Below are 24,820 nucleotides of genomic sequence, written 5' to 3' on the forward strand. Positions count from 1 at the left end.
TCCTAGGAACGGTGTGAACCATTGGAGATCTGAGCCTTTGACTCCTGCTACTTCTGTGAGGCGGACAAGTAGAGTGTTGTGGTCTACTGTATCAAACGCTGCGCTTAGGTCCAACAGTACCAGGAGACATGACTCTCCGTCGTCCGCTGCTTCGAGACCATCGTCCCATATCTTGAGGAGAGCTGTTTCTGTGCCATGGCCCAGGCGGAAGCCTGATTGCAGCGGGTCCAAGAGTTTGTGTGTATCCAGGTGGAGTTGTAACTGTTGTACTACAGCTTTCTCCATGATCTTGGAAATGGTGTTAAGGCTTGTAATTGGCCTACGGTTGTTTGGGTCCTGAGGGTCGAGGTTAGGTTTCTTAAACCCAAATTGTATTTGTAAAGCTTCACAGCATTATTATTATCATTTTATGTCTACAATAATTCAAACGATTACACTGTATTGTACTAAAACACATTAAGTTGCCAAATCATACTTACAGAATCTACTGTTTTAAGTGTCAACATGTAAAACAGTTTAGCTAATGTAATACAAAACTTTTAAAAAGTAATTCTTATTATGTCAAAATATCCAAGTACAATTGTGAAATCCCATTTAATTACCTCCTGTGGCAGCTATCCTTACACAGTCGCTGTGATTTGCTTTCATTTATTGGCAGATTAAAAAATAAAAAAAAATAAAAAAGGTATCGGTTGTAATCAACACATAGGAAGGCCGCCATAACCACACAGATCTATAGACATTCAACAGCTTTACATGCTGAACAATTCTAAATAATTTTTACAACCATCACATATACTGTATATGAATTATTATTGTTTTTAACTACTATAACTCTCGGTCTGGTGCTTTAAAGGCCCAATAATTCCTTCTTGTGCTAATCTTATCTGTGCTTAGCAATAACATTTAAATGACTAAACAAACAGATAAGGCACTAGGTAAGGTCTAAGTCATACGAGACAAAAAAATTAATAAAAATGAACAAAGTGCTTGTAGATTTAGAAATGAAGGTATGGCTGGGCTGACGTCATCTGTTTCAATTAAGGAAAGTGTATATAGCAACTCAGATTTTTAATTCAAAGGAAACCTGCAATCAGGGAATATGAAGGCGGCAATCACTGAACTCACCTTAAAATGCCTTTAGGCACTAATCTGAAATAAGGAACCAGAACAGGATTATTTCTTCCAATACTGTACAAGCTTCCCTCAATGATAAACACTTACTGCAAATTGGAGAGTACAGAGAAATGAATAAAAAAGGATAAAATACAAGACATGCCCTTCTATGCCATCTTCCCTCTTACCCTTTGGAGTATAACTACAGACAAAACTTTTAGGGCCAGTCGACACCACATTATTATACAGGATTTATATAGCGCCAACAGTTTGCGCAGCACTTTACAACATGAGGGCAAACAGTACATTTACAATACAAATTAATACAGGAGGGATCAGAGAGCCCTGCTCTTTAGACATTACAACCTAGAAGGGAGTGTCAAGTGGAACAAAAGGGGTAATAACTGGGGGGGTGAAAATAATAGCGAATGGAGAAAATGAGAATACAGTTGTTAGGGGTGGGTAGGATAGGAGGAGGGTTTTCAGGGATCGTCTAAAAGCTAACAGAGTTGGAGATAAGCAGACAGATTGGGGTAACGAGTTCCATAGGATTGGAGAGGCTCTGGAAAAGTCTTGGAGATGAGCATGGGAGGAGGTGACGAGGGAGCTAGAGAGCAGGAGGTCTTGAGAGGAATGAAGAGAACGATTAGGCTGGTACTTAGAGACTAGGCTAGTGATATAGCTGGGGGCTAAATTGTGGATGGCTTTGTAAGTTGTTGTTAGTATTTTGAATTTAATTTGTTGTGTAAACATACAATACAAAGCAGATTATTGACTATAGGAGTATAGGCTGTTCATTTAGCAATCCCAATCCCATTTGACAAATGTATTCTTGAATTAAATTTTTTGGGTGAGCAGAACCCAGTGGAGGGATTGACAGAGAGGAGTAGCAGTGGTTGGTAAGGTGGATGAGTCTGGCAGCAGCATTCATAATGGATTGAAGGGGGTGATATACTATGTAGAGGTAAGCCAATGAGAATTCAGAGATTTATAGGTTATAAATGTTTATATATGGTTATTATGGTTATTATATTAGGTTATATGGTTTTCAATGGTATAGTTCACACTAGGGGTGCAACGGATCAAAAAACTCACGGATCGGATCATTCCTCGGATCAGAGTCACGGATCAGATTATTTTTCAGATCAGCAAATAATTGAATTTGCAAAAACCTGTGAAAATTCCACCACCATATAGTCCCCACTGTAATATCCACGTCATCTCCCCCACTGTAATATTGGCCGAGTATTGGCAGGGTATGGCAGAGTATTGGCAGGGTACAGCAGAGTATTGGCAGAGTATGGAGGGATGGCTGTGACTGCAATTGTCACAGAGCAGCGCTGTGGGCACTACAGATCCAGCCCACAGCGCTGCTGCCATCCGATCTCTCCTCTCCACTGTACAAATCTGTACACAGAGGGAAGAGAGAAACTGGTGTCATCATGACGCCGGTTCGTTTACAAGTGATCGCTCCGTCATTTGACGGAATGATAACATTGTAAACGGCCGATGGGTGCACCAAGATGGCCACCGCTCCAGAGCTAGGCCAAAGCCGTGGCCTTTCCTAAGGCCGAGGACCGTGGCGTGTGCCAATCCGAACAGAGTGACCCGTTTGGATCACGGATCGGTGACGATCCGTTGCACCCCTAGTTCACACCAGTGCTTGCATTTCCAGAAAAAGAAAAAAGTAAAATATGCTGCATTTTTACTGCACTGTACTGGAACACTGGACTGCATCAAAAACACACTGGAAAAACTTCTGGAACGCATCAAGACTGTGTTTCTATGGTGTGAACTGGCTCTTCGTTTTGGATAGAGTGGGGATGGATTACAACACTTGACAATTTTTATTGCTGTCTGTGTTCCCATTAGGGAGAATCACCCTATTTTTGTTCCTGTTTATACTTATTGAAAGCGAAGGTAAAATAAACCCCAAATTTTGGGTTGTCCCCAGAAAAGTAATAGAGGGGAAACCTTCCAATGGGGACGCTAGTTCTGGAGACCTGGGGGGCCCCAAGGAGTTCGCTTAATTTGAAGGGATTTTTTCCAACTTCCTGTTTTGGCTATGGGGCAGGAAGTGACGGTAAATCTCCCCAACGGGACACAGATGGCAAAAAATAAACTGACCGAGGTTATAACTCCCCCTTAGGCCGCGTACACACGGGCGGACTGTTCGCCCAACTTTGTTCGTCAAACAGTTTCGGCAAACAGTCCGCTCAAAATTAGCATGGACGGACATGGCCACACACGGCACTTTTTGAGCGGTCTGTTTCAGCGAACTGTTTGCCAAACAGTTCGCTCAACTTTTGAAATGAACGGACTCGCCCACGTAAGGCGGAGGCAAATCCGCCCATTTCGAGCGCGTGTACAGGTAGGCGGGGCCCGCGAAGGAGATGTCGCGGGCTCCGCCGCCTGGAATGGACTTAAAGGGGAACCCCAACGCCGAAAAAAATTGGCGTGGGGGTTCCCCCAAAGTCCACAACAGACCCTTGTCCGAGCACGCTACCCGGCCGGCCAGGAAAGGGGGGCGAGCGAGCGCGCCCCCCCTCCTGAGCCGTACCAGGCCACGTGCCCTCAACATGGGGGGGTGCCTTGGGGAAGGGGGGGCCGCGCGGCCCCCCCACCCCAAAGCACCTTGTCCCCATGTTGATGAGGACAAGGGCCTCTTCCCGACAACCCTGGCCGTTGGTTGTCGGGGTCTGCGGGCGGAGGGCTTATCGGAATCCGGGAGCCCCCTTTAAGAAGGGGGCCCCCGGATACCGGCCCCCCACCCTATGTGAATGAGTATGGGGTACAATGTACCCCTACCCATTCACCTGTGAAATAAAGTACAAAAAAAAAACAACACAGGGAAAAAATATTTTATTGCACAGCTCCGGGGGTCTTCCGTCTTCGGGGGTCTTCTCGCCGGACTCCTCCGCTATCTTCGTGTAGCTCTTTTGCTAGCGGAGGAGTCCGGCTTTCTTCCTCCCCGCCGCCGGCCTCTTCTCCCGACTTCGGGGGTCTTGTCCCCCTCTTCGGTTCTTCTGCCGGGCCACCGCGCCTTCTTGTAGCTCTTTTGCAGGCGGTGGCCCGGTCTTCTGTCGCCGCTGCCTTCCGTTCTTCTGTCGCCGCCTTCGGTTCTTCTGCCGGGCCACCGCGCCTTCTTGTAGCTCTTTTACAGGCGGTGGCCCGGTCTTCTGTCGCCGCTGTCGCTGTCGCCGCCTTCCGTTCTTCTTCTTCTTCTCCAGGAGATGTTGACACGTCGCTCTCTCCGGCCGGAATGCCAGAGCCGCGCTGTGCGGTCACTTATATAGTGACAATGGGGCGGTGTCACATGGTATATGTCACATGGGTTGGTCACATGGGTTGATGTCACATGGGGACTATGACATCGTAAGGGGGCGGGGTCACCATGTGACCAACCCATGTGACATATACCATGTGACCCCGCCCCATTGTCACTATATAAGTGACCGCTCAGCGCGGCTCTGGCATTCCGGCCGGAGAGAGCGACGTGTCAACATCTCCTGGGGAAGAAGAAGAACAAGAAGAAGAAGAAGAACGGAAGGCGGCGACGGCGACAGAAGACCGGGCCACCGCCTGTAAAAGAGCTACAAGAAGGCGCGGTGGCCCGGCAGAAGAACCGAAGAGGGGGACAAGACCCCCGAAGTCGGGAGAAGAGGCCGGCGGCGGGGAGGAAGAAAGCCGGACTCCTCCGCTAGCAAAAGAGCTACACGAAGATAGCGGAGGAGTCCGGCGAGAAGACCCCCGAAGACGGAAGACCCCCGGAGCTGTGCAATAAAATATTTTTTCCCTGTGTTGTGTTTTTTTTTGTACTTTATTTCACAGGTGAATGGGTAGGGGTACATTGTACCCCATACTCATTCACATATGGTGGGGGGCCGGTATCCGGGGGCCCCCTTCTTAAAGGGGGCTCCCGGATTCCGATAAGCCCCCCGCCCGCAGACCCCGACAACCAACGGCCAGGGTTGTCGGGAAGAGGCCCTTGTCCTCATCAACATGGGGACAAGGTGCTTTGGGGTGGGGGGGCCGCGCGGCCCCCCCTTCCCCAAGGCACCCCCCCATGTTGAGGGCACGCGGCCTGGTACAGCTCAGGAGGGGGGGCGCGCTCGCTCGCCCCCCTTTCCCGGCCGGCCGGGTAGCGTGCTCGGACAAGGGTCTGTTGTGGACTTTGGGGGAACCCCCACGCCGATTTTTTTCGGCGTTGGGGTTCCCCTTTAAGCCCATTCCAGGCGGCGGAGCCCGCGACGTCTCCGTCGCGGGCCCCGCCTACCTTCACACGCGCTCGAAATGAGCAGACTTTCCTCCGAGCGGGAACAGTTTGCTCATTTCGAAAGTAGCCTACACACGGGCGGACTGTTCGCTCAAACACAGTTTCAGCGGACAGTTTTTCGGAATTTCCGAAAGACTTTGTCCGTCAAACTGTCCGCTGAAACCGTCCGCTGAAAGCCCACACACGAGCGGACTGTCCGCCCAAACACTGTTCAGCGGACAAGGTTGGGCGAACAGTCCGCCCGTGTGTACGCGGCCTTACTCTTTACACAATTTTGAAAAAATACAGTTGTCTATAGTTCTACTTTAACTCCTTGTTTTAAATATTACGGTATTCTTTTACATGGACTATTCTTTGTGGGTGCGTTTACTTCTGGGTTTTGCAATACATTAGTATGCTGTACATGCACCCTTTTGGAAGGCCACTCCCAATACCTGCCTGTGATATGCATTTTGCATGATTTGTTCAAAAATTTATGGACATTAAAATACAACATGTGCCATAAAAAAGGGGCAGATAATGTGTCCGTAATAGCAAAATAGATGACATCTGCCCAACCTTTGAGAATATTAAGGTTGGGCAGGTCTAGACAACATCAACGACAATATCAAACATAGTTCACACAAAATTCAGGCAACTATTCGTTTTGACATACAAAGCAGATGATTGGCTATAGGAGTAGAGGCTGTTCATTTAGCACAAAGATTCGCTATAGGAGTAGAAGCTGTACATTTAGCAATCCCATTTGAGAGAATTTTTTTTTTTTTTTTTATTTAAACTGGTGTACCAAGGGCAATAAAATCATATTACATATAGAACACCACCACGTGCACCCTGAAAAGCACGATAGGTGTTGTAATGCAACTTATCACAGCCTAATATGCAAGAGGTGAAACTCAAGGATGATGGAAAATTAAACTTTAGAACAGGTAAACCCAAGTCTTCCACTGGCCTTGAACTGTTAAGTAAACCTGTGTGAGTCATGAGAAGGTTGACATTTGTGATACAATCAACTGGATGACTTTCTGCTTGCAGCAGCAAACAAAAAGTTTACATTTTAATCAAGCTGGCTTTGAATACATGTGAAGGTTGCTTAAAATAATGCAAACCTTATAAAAACTTTGGTTGGAATCCTATTATAAGAGGAGACAGGAGCCTTTTTCTTCCCTCCAACACTCCTTAAAGTCATTATACAGTGCACCCACTTTGGCCCTTACCATCCAAACTTCCACTCACTGCTAAAGAGGAGATTGGGTGTCCTCCAAACGCACCCCTAGCCAAAAGTCATGCTTTTTTCATTTTTTTTTTTACTTCCAATAAGCTTAAGGCTGGGTCAACACACAAAAAGCAAACAAGGAAGAGGTGGGCTACTGAGCAGGAATGACCAAGTGCAACTCCAGCCTAGAGGGATGCCCAAGCTCATCTCTTCCAAATGTCAAAAAAACATTCAGCACATGAATGCTTCTTCTTGATGCAGTTTATTCCAGCATATGCAACAGTTATTACATGACCAATTCTAACAAGTTTCGGCCGTGGCCTTACAAATAGCATACTAAGCTACTACACTTATCTCTACTCATTGCCAATGAGAATGTACTGGGCAGAGCTTGGCATTTAACCCAAAACTGAATGACCATAGTGGGACTAGTGAGGGAAGCCAAAAACATGCGACCGCCATTTAGGAGTACAGACAGGAAAAAATATACACAAGCCACTGCAGGCAAGATACTTGCTCTAGTTGTTAACCGGTTTCACGGTCTCTGTAATCATAGTGGGTCAGGGTGTAAATCATTTGGTGGGAGTAAGCGGCACCAGCCCCTGGTCTGCAGCAGGATCCCAATTGGAGCGCCTGGGGGTCTGAGGGGCGTGAACTTTTGCTGGGTATGTTCTTATTTTAGACGTAGAATAAATACCACGGGTATATGACTTTAGGATCGGTTTACCAAATTAGTTAAAAGTAATTGTGAATGTAACGTACCGGGATGTCAACGGTTCTGATTTTACTTGCTTATACTGTCTGCATGTATAGAAATGTGTGTGTGTGTATATGTGTGTACATGTGTATATGTATATATATATATATATATATATATATATATATATATATATATATATATATATATATATATATATATATATATATATATATATATATGTGTGTGTGTGTGTGTGTGTGTGTGTGTGTGTGTGTGTGTGTGTGTGTGTGTGTGTGTATATACACACACACACACACACACACACATACACACACACACAAGCACCTAATTTTGTTTCTTCAGTAGTTGTGCTCAGATCCATAAATCATATGGTTTTTGCAGATTCCAGCATGGCAGTATTGTGTGCTATAAGTCCATGAATGCAACTACCTTTGCATCAGTAAAATTGTGCTGTGTGTAAAGATCCACAAGTCAAAACACAAAAATCTGTATCCACGTGTATTTAAATCTACATTTATGCATGCATCCAAATGTACACGGGTGCACACGTAATTTGCGCTAGAGCAGGGGTTTCCAAATTCTGGCCCTTTGTTTGCTCCTTGGGGCACTGATACCAATAATGGGGTACTATTTCCCCCCCATTGATGGGGCACCAGTTCTCCCGCTGACACCAACGAGGGGGGGCACCAGTTCTCCCGCTGACACCAACGACGGGGCACCATTTCTCCCACTGACAAAAATAAAGCAGCACTATTTCTCCCAGACACCAAACGGCACTATTTCTCCCCAAAAACTAAAGATGGAGCACCGTCCGAAGAACAGTAAACTGGCCCTTTGTTTAGAAAGTTTGTAGACATCTGTGCTAGAGGAATGAAAGAAGAATTCTGTGGATCTGTAAATTGTCGAAATGCATGGAAGCACTTTACTGACTATTAGATTCGTTTTTGTTTTTAGATGCAGGATCTTGCTGTCAGCAAGATACAGCCATGTGAATGAGCCCTAAACACATGTACCTGTAAATATATATGAATATATAAAAAACAGTACCCTACTGATCTGTGCATTTGTATGTCTAGACGTATGGTTAAATAAAAGCACATAAGATGTTATTTTTACTCAGGATCTTCCTGCCGTTTCTGCATAGAGATCAGTAAATTAAATATGGCCACGTGGATGAGCCCAAAGTCGCAATCCACTCAAAGTGAAACAAGTTTACTTTCCATCCATGCTCCACATATCTGTATATAGACATTTATAAATAATTAAAAATACACTATACACCACGAGTGGCTGGCTGGACTTTACACTAGTAAGGATATGTTTTCAAATATTTTGCATTTCACTCTCACGGATGAAAAAGTCTTTGCATATTCTGCCTGGGTATTTTGCATCAATTGTGGCTTTTTGCATTGACATAATGCAGGGGTTGCCTTTAAAGCAAGATCTAAATTTCGGTCCAAGGGTCATATTTAAAGCGAGATAAAATTCCACAGAGGCAACGATGATCAGGACTGCCAAACACAAGGGGTGCTTATGGAGGACAGCAGTTTGATGATGCTCTTTCAAAGCCCAATGATTGGACATTTGAAGCTACAAAGCTGCAATAATAAATATTAATGTCTCCATCCTCAGCAAGCAAACGTAGCAAAGTGTGAACGAGACACAAAAATATCTGAATATACAATTCACACTTGCATATTGCAGTTGATTATTTAGCAAATTGACTAAACAGAGCACTGATAAGTGCACCAAAGAGAAATATCAATTCAGGAGCCATAAGGCTACAGTCATATTTGCCTCCTGCGCTTGGTAATTTAAACACAGAGGAAATGATCTAGAACAAGAATTTCCAAACTATGGCAGAACTACACATCCCATGAAGCATTGTAAAACTCTGACATTCACAGAAATGACTAGGCATGATGGGAATTGTAGTTCAGGAACAACTGGAGGGCCATAGTTTGGAGACCCCTGATCTAGAAAGTATATATAAAAATGTATGCATTTCAGATCAAGTTCTCCTGCATATCTAAAACTGTCTCCGAATGCCCCAAATCTATCTTCATTGCAAATAAACTGAATGCAACTAAAGGCAGGTAAATGTACAGCATGAATTATACCATTTAAAATCATTACATGCATTTGTGTGTTAAGAAATGTCCTATAACCACATGTAAATCATTACCAACATGAATGAGGCCCAAGGCAGACAGCTATCCTTTGACATATACACCAGCAGCATGAATACCTACCTCCATAAGGCCTGGCTCACACCTATGCATTTTTTTGTGCATTTTCAGTTTTGCAGAAATAGGCCACAGTGCATTTAACATGGTTTGCTATGGATCTAGTTCACATCTGTGCATTTTATGGAAAATGCCACTGACTTTTTTTTCTGTTTTTTTGGTTCCATAGGCTTCAATTAATCAAAAAGGTGTATTGAAAAATGCAAACTGCAACCTGCATAGGTGTGAACCAGGCCTTAATCTGTTCTCTGTATGTGGTGTGCCTATAAGGCTCCCCTTCATGCAGACACCTCTAAATGATGAATGGTTTTTAATACAGAACTTAGCACAGTACTCCGAATCTCTCGCTTCTTGGTTCTATGGCATTTTTTTCTTGGAATTCAAACTGAGAATTCTAGAGCAAAATAAGAGCTGCATTAGGTAGACTTTACTGGCAAGATCAACAGGTATTTTTTACCTCTATCTCTGCAGGTGAACTTTTTTTTATTTTTTATTTTATTTTTTTATGGGAGGCCATAGGTTTCCTTTAAAATGTTTTTTATCTTCATTAAAAATGTCCAACCATTAGACCTTGCCTATAGTGGCATTATGTTACGCTCGAAAAACTGTTTTTGTTTCTCTAGTAGGACTCCAAAAATTGCATGTAGTCATTTTTCACAAGACAGGGAAGCCATAATATCACTTAATACTAAAATTCATAAAAGACTATCTCTACCCACAAGGAACAGAAAGGGGCCCCGAAAAAAAACTTTTGTTCTGCTCAAAATGTGAACATTTTTGGCTTCCCACAGTAAACGAGAGCCGTGTAGTCATAAAAGTCACCCTTTCTGGGAGGATGCTTTGCTTCCAAAAAGCAGAGAAAAGTTATTGATAATTGCAGTAAACTGCATTAAAAACAGACACAAAAAATAAAATAAAAAAAAATCACCACAGAAAAAAAAACATGTTTTGCACACGTATATGCACATTCGTGCGTTTGGTGTTAATTTATTCTGGCCATTTGAATGTATTAACATGCAAATGCACCTAAATACACCTAGCGTTAAATCATGCTCATTCTGCCCATGTGCATGAGGCTTTAGGCTTGCATGTTGATGGGGACAAGGGCCTCTTCCCAACAACCCTGGGCGGTGGGGTCTGCGGGCTGGGGGCTTATCGTAATCTGGAAGCCCCTTTTAAACAAGGTGGTCCCAGATCCCGGTACCTCCCCCCCACCTAACCCTATATGAATGAGTATTTAAATATACTAAAACTATTACATTTCCATGTTCTGGGTAATGTGGGAGATATAGTGAATGCAGGGTCCTGGGTTTAGTAACACTTTAAAGCATTTGAAGTCCATGTTGAAGTTACAAGGAACACAGCTTCCAGTAAAGGTATGGGATATACAGTAATTGACTTGTTTTTTTTTTTGGTTTAAATTTAGCCGAGAAAATACTCCTAGTGGACTTTTAAGGCACGAATATCTACACAACAAAAACTTGATTGAAAGAAAAAAAACAAACATTTTTTGATTTTGAATATTTATTGTACAAAATACCACATTAAAATTGTGGACAATTTTAATGTTATATTTTGTACAATAAATATATAAATATTCAAAATCAAAAAATGTATTTATTTTTTTTCAATCAAGTTTTTGTTGTGTAGATATTCGTGCCTTAAAAGTCCACCAGGGGTATTTTCTCTTGTTCAGTTCATTGGATGTGGCACGGTAATTAAAGAAACCCTTCCGACCTCCCCATTTTTTTCTTTAATTTAGCCAGTGCGTAGACTTTAATTATTATTTACTAAACATGAAAAACTATCTTGAAAAAGGTCTTCTGTAAGTGCAAGTATCAATACAATTTATATTTCTAGTGTCAAACCTGATGATGTAAAGGGTAAATGTTCCACTATGTATTCTACACATACACATTTAGGTTTAATTGTAGCAAAACACAGGAGTGTTTGTATACGCACAGCTTACAGTACACACAGTAGAGCTTCTGGAAATGCTCAATCTGAAATGCTTGTTTTATACAATTTACAATAACTTGTAAACCTGAAAGGGTCAACGAGTAAACATATTCAAGTATCAAGGAGCCCTCCAGGACATAAAGATAAGACCTGTATTTATTTAAATTATTCTAAGGCTGCTTTCACGCTGCTCCATTTAAAAAAAAAAAACACACAGGGTTAAAAAACTGTTGTCTTTTTCCACATTTTGCTGCATTTTCGCATGCGTTTCTGACATTTTCTGAACCCCTGATTCCAATCATGCACTGGTGAAATGTGGACTCAAAACACACCAAAAACGCAATGCAGGTATATTTTTGGTGCGTTTTCTATAGAGTTCAATAGGACATGCGATTTTGTTGCACTTTTGAAAAGCGCACCAAAGATGCAGCATGCAGGACTTTTAAATCGCACCACATCCGCGACACACCGGTGTGAGGAGTTCCAGAGGATTTAAAAGGATCCCTTTTTCATACAGTTTTGCTGCCTTTTTTTTACCCCAGACACAAAAAACAGATCAGTGTGAAAGGGCCCTAAATTCAGTTTATGACAAAACCAGGGAAACAGGCAAAGAAAGGGTTTTTTTTTGTTTGCTTTTTTTAATTTGAGCTCCTATTCTGCTTGAAGTACAGCTGATCCCCATCACGGACATGAGCAGAATAAACCTAAAACCAAAATTGTAAATATATTACAGTTTACCAATCGGGGTGAAGGAGACACCTTTGGTCAGCAGCATTGTCAGTCTAGGGGGAGCAGAGTATTGGATGTACTATCAGATTTAGATACACTAACACATTTTATTCAAATTTCAGTTCACTCTGCAGTTACAGCAACAACTTTTTTTAGGATAAAGGTTTTACATGAATAAAAACTGATTATAAGCATCTGTCAGTGGTAAATGGTTTGCCTCAACATTCTAGTCACAGATGACAAACTGGTGGCCCTCCAGCTGTTTCTGAACTACCAGTCCCATGAGGCATTGCAAAGCTGACAGTTACAAGCATGACTCCTACAGGCAGAGGCATGATGGGACTTTTAGTTCTGAAAGAGCTGGCAGGCCACCAGTTTCACACCCCTGCGTCTAGCTTGTTCTGTTGAAAAACAATAGCCCTACTGCAAGGATCACCAGATAAAAATAAAAGAAAGCCTAAAAAAGAAAACAAATGCAGTCATCACATCTAAGAATTGGTATTAAAAAAAAAAAAAAAAAAAATAGTTCCAACAGTCTGACATCTACAAGGTCCCTAGCTGGCATCATCTCTCTGGCTTCTTGTTGATTGGCCAGTGCGGGGGTACTCCTCCCACACGCACAGGAGTGCAGTCATCCCAGCTTATAGTGTGCGAGAATCTAAACTGAGATGTGCAAGTGCAGCTTAGTGTACATTTTACATGGGATTGTAAACATTGCGTGTCTTTTCTGCAATAAAGAACCCACCTGTCCACAATTTTTATTTTTTCAACTTTAATTCCACTTTAAAACTATTGCCATTCATAATAAGCGCTGAAATATCTTTAAAATAATCCATCCCAACTGTAGGCATGTGGCTCAAAAAAGTGGAGGATATCAAAAAAATGGAAGACCTAGTCCATTAAAATGAACGATATACCAAGACATGGTCCCTATGGAATAAGTTTATATTCTCAGATGAAGGTAAGGCTCTTTTGGGAAGTGGTACTCCAGTTTAGAAAAAGCTCCCCTACAGAAGGTTTGATGGTTAGAGAGGTCTGCTGATGCCATCGGGCCGTATCCACTTGTGTTCGAGACCCAAGTCACGCACGCATGCGCTGCCTCCATGCACCCCCTATCCCCCCCCCCCTCCCAACCTCCCTTCCCCCTCCACCCGCCCCTTCCCATCCTTGATATTCTACTCTCTGTTCTCTCTGGTTTTTCTTTGTAGTTTCTAATTAGGGCATGCGGAGACTCATAGTTTGCCCCCATACTGCTCTGCTCCTACAATAAAATTTGAAAACAGAGGCGGGACTCACAGAACCGTCCTGGAGATCAAGACCACTCTCAGAAGAGAGATGCAGCTAGCCTCAGTAAGGGAAAGGGATGGCTACACCTAAGAAATCTCTTCATTTAGGAGAAGCTAAAGGGTACAGATGGATACACTGGAAGGTTCCGGGGCTTTTTACCCCCCTCTTTACCCCCTTGTTATGTTGTGGATTTCAACCCATGTGGCTCGATTATATCCTCTGTATTTACTATATCTGGATGTTGTATTCTGTGTTTCTCTGGCTTGCATATAAATAAAAGATTTAAACAAACAAAAAAAAATCCTCCAATGTGAAATGATTTATCCTCAAAGACCCCCAAGGATCACACAAAGAGGGAGATGGAAAAAAGCTTTTTTACTTCTGTTCTGGGTCACAGGTCAGCACTTACTTTTGCACTCCTGTGACCCAGAGTCTGCTAATAGCTGGCTAAAGGCCGTGTCAGCTGACGTCAGAGCCACTCCAGGCTCTGGAGGGATCCCGACCATAGTGCTGCAGTGCCGATTGCCGCTGTCCTCCATGGCTCGCTATAGTATTTATACAAGTCAGTTAATGGTGTATATTTTACAACAAATTTTTAAATTAGAACAATGGCACAAGTGCTTTATTATTCTGGTGCACTCGGCCACTCATAGAAAAAATGCTACATAGCATTCATTTTTAAACACGATTTGACCAGCTACATGGTGCAATACTACATAGAGAACCTTTATTTGCTGCAAGGCAAATGCACCGATATTTACACCACAAACCTGATGCATTTCCCTTTTTTTTAAAGGTGGATTTAGCCTTTAAAACTGCACAAACATTGAAATTAAACCACAGCTTTCTAAATAGTCCAAATCAATACTTCACTGTTCAGTGGGAAATGTGGACACCACGATTATTTTCCTGCAATACTGAACACAACATTACCATAAACAAGGAGATTACCGCTACAAGCAATTATTGGCCATTTTTGGAACATTTCATTATTTTTACAACTTTTTATGTTCTCTGAAACTGTGGCTTTTCACGTCAATCTTTTATAAATCTAGAAATAGCGGGCACGTTTTTTTAAAGCCGAAGCAGATAAAAAGGGTGACCAAGTCTTTTAAACGCTGAACTCCTAATAGAGATAAAATACATCACACAAAAGACATGTTTTACATTAGCGCATTCCCTGCATTAAAGTGGTTGTAAACCTGACATAAATTGAACAAAAAAGTTTATCTCTCTATATAGTGTGTACTTGTGTCAATCCAGTCATTTCTGTCTACTGCTTTGTCCTTCTGCTCTCAGCATGAGCGACTCATGGCAAGTTTTCCTGACACCAAGCGATAAATGGTGATGGGGAGGGACCACCAGTAGATTGACGGCTTCAGCTCTGTTCCTGTGTGCTTTGTCTCTTCCCTCCAATCAGCTCTCAGAACTCTCCTCACTGAGCTCCGATAGTGTAACTACAGCACTCTGCCCCTTTTTTTTTTTTTAACTCTCATACAAGCTTTAATCACTTCCTGGTACGTCGCTGTATTTTCTGTGGCTATACCGAGATGATGTCTGCAGCTGCAGGCATCACCCCATTAACGTTTTATAGAGCCGGCGGTCAGCTCCCTTGTAAAAGCAATCAGGGTGGCTGCCTAGCTGCTCAATTGCTATTACAAGCAGTGGGAGGGGAGGTCCCCCCTCTCGCCACCTTCTGCAGCTTTCTCAGGCTCTGCCGTCCCACTGGTAGACCCAAGCGAACAGTCGGCACATCTTTCAGGTGGCCAGACAGCCAAGCAAAGCAGTTGATTTAGAAACAAATTGGCACCATTTTTACCTGTCACATGAATGTTTACATTCCTTGTGACAGCAATAAACGTGATAAAAAAAAAAAATTTTTTAAGTGTAAAATTAAAATAAACAAATCAAAAAAAAACATTTAATGTGTCCCCGTGCTCGCTCGCACACAAATGTCCTACATGTGAGGTAGCACCACAAACGTCAGATCATGAGCAGTAATTTTAGCACCAGACGACCTCTGTTAATTTAAAGTGGGAATCTATAAAGGCTTTTAAAAGCATTGCCTATGGATAGTAAAATGTATTTTGTTTGTAGGGCTGAAACAACTAATCAATTAATCGACAACTAATCGATTAATTTCATAATCTATTAAATCGTGCAGTAACAATGGGGTAAAAAAAAAAAAAAAAAAAAAAAAAAAAACACTAAAATTAGCCCTTTATAGTACAAAAACAGCAAATAATCGCTACTGTAAATTACAGTCACAGTACTACAGTAAAAAAATGAATCCCTTAGTGATATATATTTTTATACTATAAAGGGCTAATTTTAGTCTTTTTAACCCCATTATGTTACTAAATGTCTTAGACCTGGTTCACATCTATATGTTTATTGGTGCTTTTTTCAGAAACGCACTGCAGTTCATTTACATGGTTTCCTATGGGACAAGTTCATATCTGTGCTTTTTTTCCGCCGCTGCGTATTTGGAAGGGGTCAGGGACTTTTAAAACGCAAAGCGGTGCTTCTTTGGTTCAATATACTTCAATGGAGAAGTTGCACAAAAGCATGTAATGCATTTTTGAAGCAATTTATGTTTTTTAATCTGCCCAAAAAAAAATTGCAAAAACGCAAATTGCAGTAAAATTTCTTTGACCAAGCAGTTTTCAATTTCCAAATTTTCCCGTCACCATTGTTGAAAAGGAACGTCAATTTGACCCACTTTTTTTGGGGTTATTAACCAATAATCGGACAACTAATTGATGAAAATAATCGTTAGTTGCAGCCCTAATTGTTTGTTGTCGTTACACAGGTGTGTGTAATTTTAAAGAGTGACATGTTTGATATCCATTTACTTTTTTTGTACAAAAAAAATTATATATAGTGTTTTTTGCATAAAAAAAAGTGTACTTTTCACAGGCTATGCTGAGAGCATTGGGAGCCATTGGCTTCTGCTACTGTCGGTCACAGTCAGTCAGGATCAGGTGGTGTATATGGACATATACACAGCCAGACTCAGGAGCACTTGTAGAAGAGGAGGAGCGGGGGGCACCAAGGGGGACCCCAGAAAAGGATGCAAGAGGCCGCTTTGTGCAATACCATTGCACAGAGCAGGCAAGTACTGTAGAACGTTATATAAAAAAAAAAAAAAAAAAAAAAAAAAAAAGCAGCTAGTTTTTACAATCACTTATAACATTAAATATTTTTTATGCACAAAGTAGAAGAACATAAAACTAGGTATCAGCCTCCGAAAGTCTAGGTAAAACTGAATAGCAGCAGTTTGTTTGGGTCAAGATGGTCCAAACAAACTCTTTACTAACAGATGTCCGGCACTGCAAAAATGTTATGTATTTTTGTCAATGAACACAAGGCTTCCTCTGACTGGCTGAGATGGAGATGCCCACCTCAGCCAGAGGAAGCCTTGCATTGATAAAAATACAAGGCTACTTGTGAATGGCTGAGCAAAACTCAGCATGACTTCATTTAGTTCCAGCAGCAGATGGGAAGTTCTGGAGCTAAAGATCGGCCAAACAGCGAGGCATCGCGCATTTTTATAAAGTCAAATTGTAAGAATAGGCAAACTGTAGACATCATTGTCCTACACCTCTTCACAAACAGAGCTGTGGAGGAAATCAAGGCCAGCATGAACTTTCCATGTAATAAGCTTTTCTGCTTTCCATTATACAGGTCAGTAGAAAAGACGCGCAGGTCATTCTAACCCTACAAGCCAATGAATTAAAGATAAATTCATTAGTACTCCCTCTTGTTGGACAAAATGCTTCACAGTATGTACAATGTATTACAGGATGAATATGCTTGATTGGCTAGAGAAGGTCTCTGTGACATATCGGGTAGAAGCAAAACTTCCCATCCAACAAAACTGCTAATAAGAGAAAATTATGTTTATTTGTATTTCACTCTTAGATTTACACAATGCTGTCATATTACATGTTATTTGCCATTCACTTGCACAGAGCTGGATAAATCCAAAGAGCCAGGCTGCCAATGATCCCAAAAAAAATACAGCTGGTCCCTTTTTGAATTCCTCTAATAGTTGTCAATTGAGTGGGCTCAAAGAAAAAAAATATATAATAATTTTTATATAAAAAAAGTTTTAAAAACAGTCATTTTTGGTCAATTTCGGTATCGGTTTTCGGCCTAGTGTATTTTTCATTTTCGCTATCGGTTTCGGCACCAAAAAACCCATTTGGTGCACCCCTAGCATTTTTGGTTTGTGGCACTGTGGTGTAGTTCCGTTTTAATATGTAATTTGGCCTCAGTCTGTCCAATCCAGGGGCCAGCAAGTGTTGCGTTTTTTTATATTTTAAATAAAATGTATAAATTTTTATATAACACACTGTTAATATTATTAGCAAAATTTCCATGCGGTGCACCTCTAGCAGATATGATACAGGAGATAGTCAGAGCCTGCAGACGCGCTACAGGATATCAATTCAGAATCACCAGTGTCCATCAAATGCAGCCTGCCAGTGCTCAGCAGCCTACCAGTGCCCATCATTTTCAGCCTGTCTGTGCCTCACCAGTGCCCAGCAGCCTACCAGTGCCCAGCAGCCTACCAGTGCCCATCATGCAGCCTGCCTGTGCCTCACCAGTGCCCATCATGCAGCCTGCCTTAGTATGTCAGACAGGATCAGGACAGGGCAGCGTTAGCAAGGCAAAGCCAAGGACAGTACTCTATGGAGGAAAGTTGCCAGCACACCGTGTTAAGGAGCGGCTTGTCAGTATGATCAACGGGAGGAACATTATCAGTGTTCAGCGCTGCGGGTGTTAAGAGTGCAGGACTTGTTGACATGCTGTTATAAACAAACAGTGAGCCCGCTCAGTGAAGCTAACAGCATGTTAAACAAGTCCTGCACTCTTAACACCCGCAGCGCTGCAAACTGATAATACTCCTCCCTTTGATCATACCGACAAGCTGCTCCTTAACGCGGTGTGCTGACAGCTTTCCTCTATAGAGCACAGTTTTGCTTTCAGCCGCCTCGTCGAGGAGGGAGGGAGGGAGGGAAAGAGAAGAGGAGGAGAGGACTGGGCGGGGGCGCTCCAGAACGACACCCCTGTACTGGGCGGCACCAGGGACGGGGCCCCATCCCATTTTCGGCACCATTATCAGTAAGAATTCTCTTTTGGCAAATTGCCGAAAAGGCCATTTTCAGCCGATATGTTTCGGCTGCCGAAATTTCGGGGCATCCCCCCCCCAAAATCAATTCATGTCTCCATGCTTTATTTTGTTGAAAAATCACTTTGAAAAACACCCCTTATTTTTGGCCGTGGCCATATTGAGCAAGTGCAAATGATTTATGTAGCAGTTACTTCCTGGAATCCACCTGCCCTTAGCGCAAGCTTACAAGCAGGAGGGTGTACTTAGCTGGGAAAGCCCCTCCTCCACTCCTGAAGACTTATGGGACATTATCTGCCTAGACATGGAAACCAGGAACTAAAGAAATGTTAAAATACATAAGCAAATATATACTTAATTTCTATCTATTTACAAATGCTAGCAGCATAAGGATTAAAGCTGTTGTATACCCTTTTTTGTTATTTTTACCTACAGGTAAGCCTATAATAAGGCTTACCTGTAGGTAAAATGAATATCTCCTAAACCTGTACGGTTTAGGAGATATTCACTTTGCATGCAGCCGCTGCCGTCAGCAGCGCATGCGCTGTGAAGGCCCAGCTGAAGGTTCGGCAGATGATGCCGGACCTTGCCGGGAAGAAGACTCCCGCGCGCACAAGAGTGACATAATCTCGGCTCCGGCCACTCACAGCACTGGAGCTGCGAACCCGGAAGAAACGCAGAGGGAACATGTCAGCTCCTTCGGCGTGGGCCAGGATCAGATGCCGAGGGCTCATTCTAAGGTATTGCATACTAGCTCATTATGCCTTTGCCTTACAGGGTTTTTTTTTATATTTTCAGTGCGGGTATACAACCACTTTAAGAATAGTCAATGTTGATTGAGAAAGTAAAGTTCTGTATTAATTTGTCCAATCCTAACATAGGGGTTGATTACCAAAACTGGAGAGTGCAAAACCTGGTACAGCTCTGCATGGTAGCCAATCAGCTTCTAACATCAGCTTGTTCAATTAAGCTTTGACAAACAAAAGACTGGAAGCCGAAAACAGAAACTGTTCCCATAGTGTTCACTTTCAGAGTAGTTGCTTAATACTAGTGACCGCAGTTGACTAGCATTCCCTCTTCACTCTACCATTAAAGGGGTTGGACAATCCCACGTAAGAAAAGCCGACCAGAGGATGGAAATCATCTATTTAATGCATGTGCTCCTATTCTGGAGACGCTCGTAAATTCAGTAGCGTTTAGACCTGCAAGCAATACACAGGGTGCCGTGAAGAGGCCTTGCAGATTACGCATGCGTTTGCAAATGCATGCTAACTAAACCCCTGTTTTTAACGGAGACTGTTGGACAGGTTCGTTTGGTTGGTAGGCAGACTGGTTGGCGAATTGAGCTATGGAATGTTCTGTTTTTGTCTTGGATGGAAAGATCACACAGACATATGGCTGTAACCACCTGGAGTAGATGGGCAACTCACAAAAAAAAAAAAAACTATTTAATCCAAGCGGCCTCTACTTCCAATATTCTCCTTAAAGAAATATACTCCAGCAACCCAGAGCCTCCTGGGATACTCATTAAAACACATACTAGCAATCTACAGTAGAGCCCACTGTGCATGTGCTTCAATGCATCATCCAGGGGCAGTTTGAAAGAACACGGAAGACTCGGCCAGCACCTGATGATGCAAAAGAGGATATGGAAGCATGGGGCCCAGTGTGTCAGCGGAGCACAGCATGACAATGCTGGATTTTTTGGCCATGCAAATATTAGTTTTGAGGATAACCCAGCTAACAAGGTAAAGGGAGTTTAAATAGCTGGGTTGGAGGGGTTCTTTTATTTGTTGGAGATTTGGAGCTTGTGTTTTTTTGTCAACTGTATACCGGACAGGTAGATTGACCCCCATTCCTCTAAGGAGAGGAAGCAAGTGGATAATCTCTCCAAAAAGGAGAGAAGGACAAAAATATATTTTTAGTAGAATGGGGAAGGTTTGGAACCTTATTCAATGTTTTTATGGTTCCTGTCTTCAGGGCAACTGCATTGCTTATTTCTTATTCATGTTTAACAAGCACAGGAATTGAGGGAAAAAATGTACCCAATGGGGCTAAAACAGATATTGCAACTCAACTTCACTCTATCCAAAACTTAAAAAAATGGTTAAGTGTTTCAGCATGCCTAAAATACTATTGGCACACTTTTCAAAGACAGTTTTTATAGAACACGTTATTATTTACTAAGACAGAGAGCAAGGTGTGATGGCTAAAATGGGCAGACTTGATGAACCACTTTGTCTTTTTCTGCCGTCACTTTTCTGTTTCCATACATGTAAAATCCACAACAAGCCCTCAGAAATCTTAATTGGTTTGATTGCTCTAACCTCATAGGGAAAACCAATTGGTTGCTATAGAATACTGGACTTTGATTGAAGTCACAGAAGGCAACATAAATAGAATGGCTGTGAAAGAAGCATGCTCCAATGACACATCCATTATGGAAACCTCCAGCCAAACAACTTCTATGCAAATGAGACATACTATGGGTCCAGCCTAAAAAGGTTTGTGCATAAACAAGACTCTTTTATTCAGGCCAGTCGGACAAGTCTAGGAGCCAGTTTATAGACTGACTCGTCCACACCTCTATACAAACGTACATGCAAAATAATGCAGATGTTAATGGTGTTGCGATTAGGAAATGTTTAGGCTTCATGCACACTGGCTTAAAAAATAAAAACAACACTGCTTCCACAGGAGTTTTGTGTTCTACCTGTAGAAGCATCTCAATGGGCGTTATTTAGGAAAGGTAAATCCACTTTGCACCACAAGTGCACTTGTAGTGCAGTCGCTGTAAATCTGAGGGGGAAGATCTGAAATGAGTGGAAGCTCTGCTGATTTTATCATCCAATCATGTGCAAGCTAAAATGCTGTTTATTTTCCTTGCATATCCCCCTCAGATTTACTGAAGTGACTGCACTTCCAAGTGCACTGGTAGTGCAAAGTGGATTTGCCTTTCATAAATAACCCCCAACGTGTCCATGCACTTTAGGACGTTTACAGGCATATTTTAAGCTTAACGTTTATGGTTTAATGTAACAACCTCTCCTGATCAATTTAACTTGACAGATAGTAACTCCCGTTTAAACCGTCCGTTTTGCCGCATTTTGCGTTTATCAAAAAAGGCAAAAATGAAAACCGCCTGTAAACGAAACACGGCTAAACGAGAGTTACCACGGTTGCCGCTTGAAATGCCTCTAAACTCAGCATCTGAACTCATTTTTTTGCTTTTCAAAAAAGCCTCTAAACTCAACTGCCTAGAAACTACCCTGTGTACATGTACTGATAAGATAACATGGAGGAGCAGGTGAAAAAAAAAAAAAAAAAAAAATTCCCAACTGCTCCTAAACGTCCGTTTACCAGCAGCAGTGTACAATGTAGTGTTGCATTTCTGATTGGAGCTTTCCAGCAGAAAAATCGTAAAAAAACTCTTCTAAACTTTGTACAAAAAAAAAAAAAAATATAAGTTTTTTTTTTTTACTCCCAAGAGGAAAAAAAGAAAAAGAAAAAAAAAAAAAAAAAGAAGGTACTCACCCACCCCCCCCCCCCCCCAAAAAAAATGATTTCCTAATGGGGGGGGGGGGGGTGAGAATGAAGGAGGAAGATTACGAGAAGAACTTTCATGTTCGAGTGATGATAAAAGCTGGACAACATGAATGTATGGACAATCTGTGGCCTTCCAGCTGTTGCAGAACTACAACTCCCATCATGCCTCAGCCTTTGGGAGTCATGTTTTTAAATGGTCAGCCAACGGGCACAGAACTTGTAATTCCACAACAGCTGGAGGGACACAGGTTAAGCACTCATTTGAGTCTAAGGCTTGGATTTAAAGTGGTATTAGACTCTGTTATAACACTTGTACCTGCAGGTAAACCTATAATGAGGCTTACCTGTAGGTACTGTGAATATCTCCTAAACTTGCACAGTTTAGGAGATACTTAGAGATACTTGGAGTGCATGCTGCTGGCGACATCACCGGCGCATGCGCTTTGAAGGTACAGCATACAGTGCCAAACCTTCAGAGCCTGTGCCGTAAACAGCGGCTCCCGCATGCATGGGAGTGATGTCATCGCACCCCCGGCCACACATGTAGGCAGAGGCTGCAAACCCAGGGAGGAAGACCATCAATGGTCTCAGGATGCTTTACTGTTGGCATGACACAGGCTGATCGAAGTCACTGTTGGCATGATCACAGTGCAGCGCTGGAGAGCTTGGTTTTGAGGCAAGTCTCTCATAATCTGCTAGTATGTGATGCATACTAGCACAATATGACATTGCCTTAGGCTGGATTCACACCGATGCATTTTCAGTACTTTTCCATTTTTCAGATTTGCACTACAGAATTTGTTCCATAGGAAACAATGGTAAATGGACTGCAGTGCAAATCTACAAAATGCAAAAAGCACTAAAAATGCCTAGGTGTGAATCCAGCCTTACAGGGAATATTTTTTATTTTTTTTTCCGTCAACTGTGGTTTACTACTGCTTTAACTGGATGTAGTGTGTTGCCAAAATGTGCGCTTGTACAATATGGCATTATGTAAATGTCATCGGAGAACACACAAATGCCTGAAACATATACAAGTCAGTCATTATCAAGACACTCAAGGGTTCTTCAGTAATGCCAGTCTTGCACTTTTCATCGTTATCTTGTCTGCAGTAATATGCCTGGAACTCCAGATTCCCGACCTCCTCTAGTGTGCTGTGCTGGTTTTGGAGATGGTGATTGAATGCCACCTGTGTATTGTAAACAGCCCAACATGCACCAACCAATGTAAACTAAACAGCAGCACCAGATGTCAGCACTATAGCAGACCACATACTAAGCAATCCATTGTAACCAAAAGTCCATAAAGAACTTGAAGGGGAACATTATTGTGACATCAACCTTACGGGTATAAGAAGTGCAAATAGGGTGACCCAAAGTTTAAGCCTGTTCAGTGGACAGAAAAAATTGTTGTAAATTAATTCACCAAAGAAAAGGATTAGTCACGCATTTTCCTTAGAACAGACTGGGCAAGTGGGAATTCATTAACAGTTCGGCAAAAGGTAAATCTCGGGAGGGCAGGTAGTCATGACTCCTATTTTTCTTACTTTTGTACTAGAGATTATGTGTGTGTGTGTGTATTATATACATATACAATAATGTGCAAGGGTGTGTGTGTACAGTATATTTTATGGCATGTACGTATGAGCCAACAAACGAGGGACTTGTACTTCGTTTCACCAGAGTGTACACTGAAATTAAAGAGCAACTCCACTTTTGATGAGAAAAACAAACATTCTCCTTTAGATGGTCAATGTACATTGCAGGGATTTGAACAAACTCTGTTGTATATTCCTATCTTTTATTATTCTGAAGAAATAGCCTTTTTTTGTCTGTAGCCATGTGAGAGAATCTGTATGTAAGTGATTTCATAATTATCAATCAGCTGCTGCACCTGCAGGGCTCTAATGAGGAAAGTGTCAGGGTCTGCATCCCTTTAGATGTGATTTCCCTTTGGAGTATCTCACCAAAAATGAGATTTTGTGTTGCAGGCAGGGCTTTTTTTCAGGGGGAACTTGGTGGAACTCCGTTCCACCACCTCTGACTCAGACCCTTTGGTGCCTGCTCACCATAATCACTTGTAAATACAGAAGTCTAGCTTCTGTGTTTACAAGCGACAGCTTTGCATTCTGTATGTAATGCAATCCTGGCATTTAATGCCCCTTTAAGACCCTCCTGTTTTCACTGAACACACCCACTATTTGATGTGATTTGGAGGGTGTGTGTAGGGGGAGGGGTTTTGGGGGGCTGTGGTCAAGTTCCAGCACCTATTGTTTAAGAAAAGCCCTGGTTGCAGGAGATATAAAAATATGACTTGTGTCTTAGTGCAGATTTCTGGAAAATAAATAAAAAAATCATTAAGCCAATAAGAGGAAATGACATATCTGGGGGATGTTCTGTACACCATCTGTGTACAAAACGCCTCCAGGTGGCCATATCGAACTCTATAGAAAATTGCAGCACTGCAGATTGACAAAGGAAAGGTCATTTTTAATAACATCCAATTAAAATATGGCTTGTGTCGCAATTGTATACGCTATATTTTATGTGCCATCGTTCTTCCCATAAAAGTGGAGTTACCCTTTAA

At 42.2% G+C, this 24,820-nt stretch overlaps 1 protein-coding gene across 3 annotated transcripts in view; it reads right to left on the minus strand.

Annotated features, from left to right (window-relative positions):
• SLC12A2 (solute carrier family 12 member 2) overlaps nt 1–24,820 on the minus strand; it is a 155,864-nt gene that overhangs the window by 127,829 nt on the left and 3,215 nt on the right. The window lies entirely within an intron of this gene.

Source organism: Lithobates pipiens, unplaced genomic scaffold, assembly GCF_037356315.1.
Source record: "Lithobates pipiens isolate NorthernLeopardFrog02 unplaced genomic scaffold, aLitPip1_a1.2 Scaffold_3, whole genome shotgun sequence".
In the NCBI taxonomy this organism is placed as follows: Eukaryota; Metazoa; Chordata; class Amphibia; order Anura; family Ranidae; genus Lithobates; species Lithobates pipiens.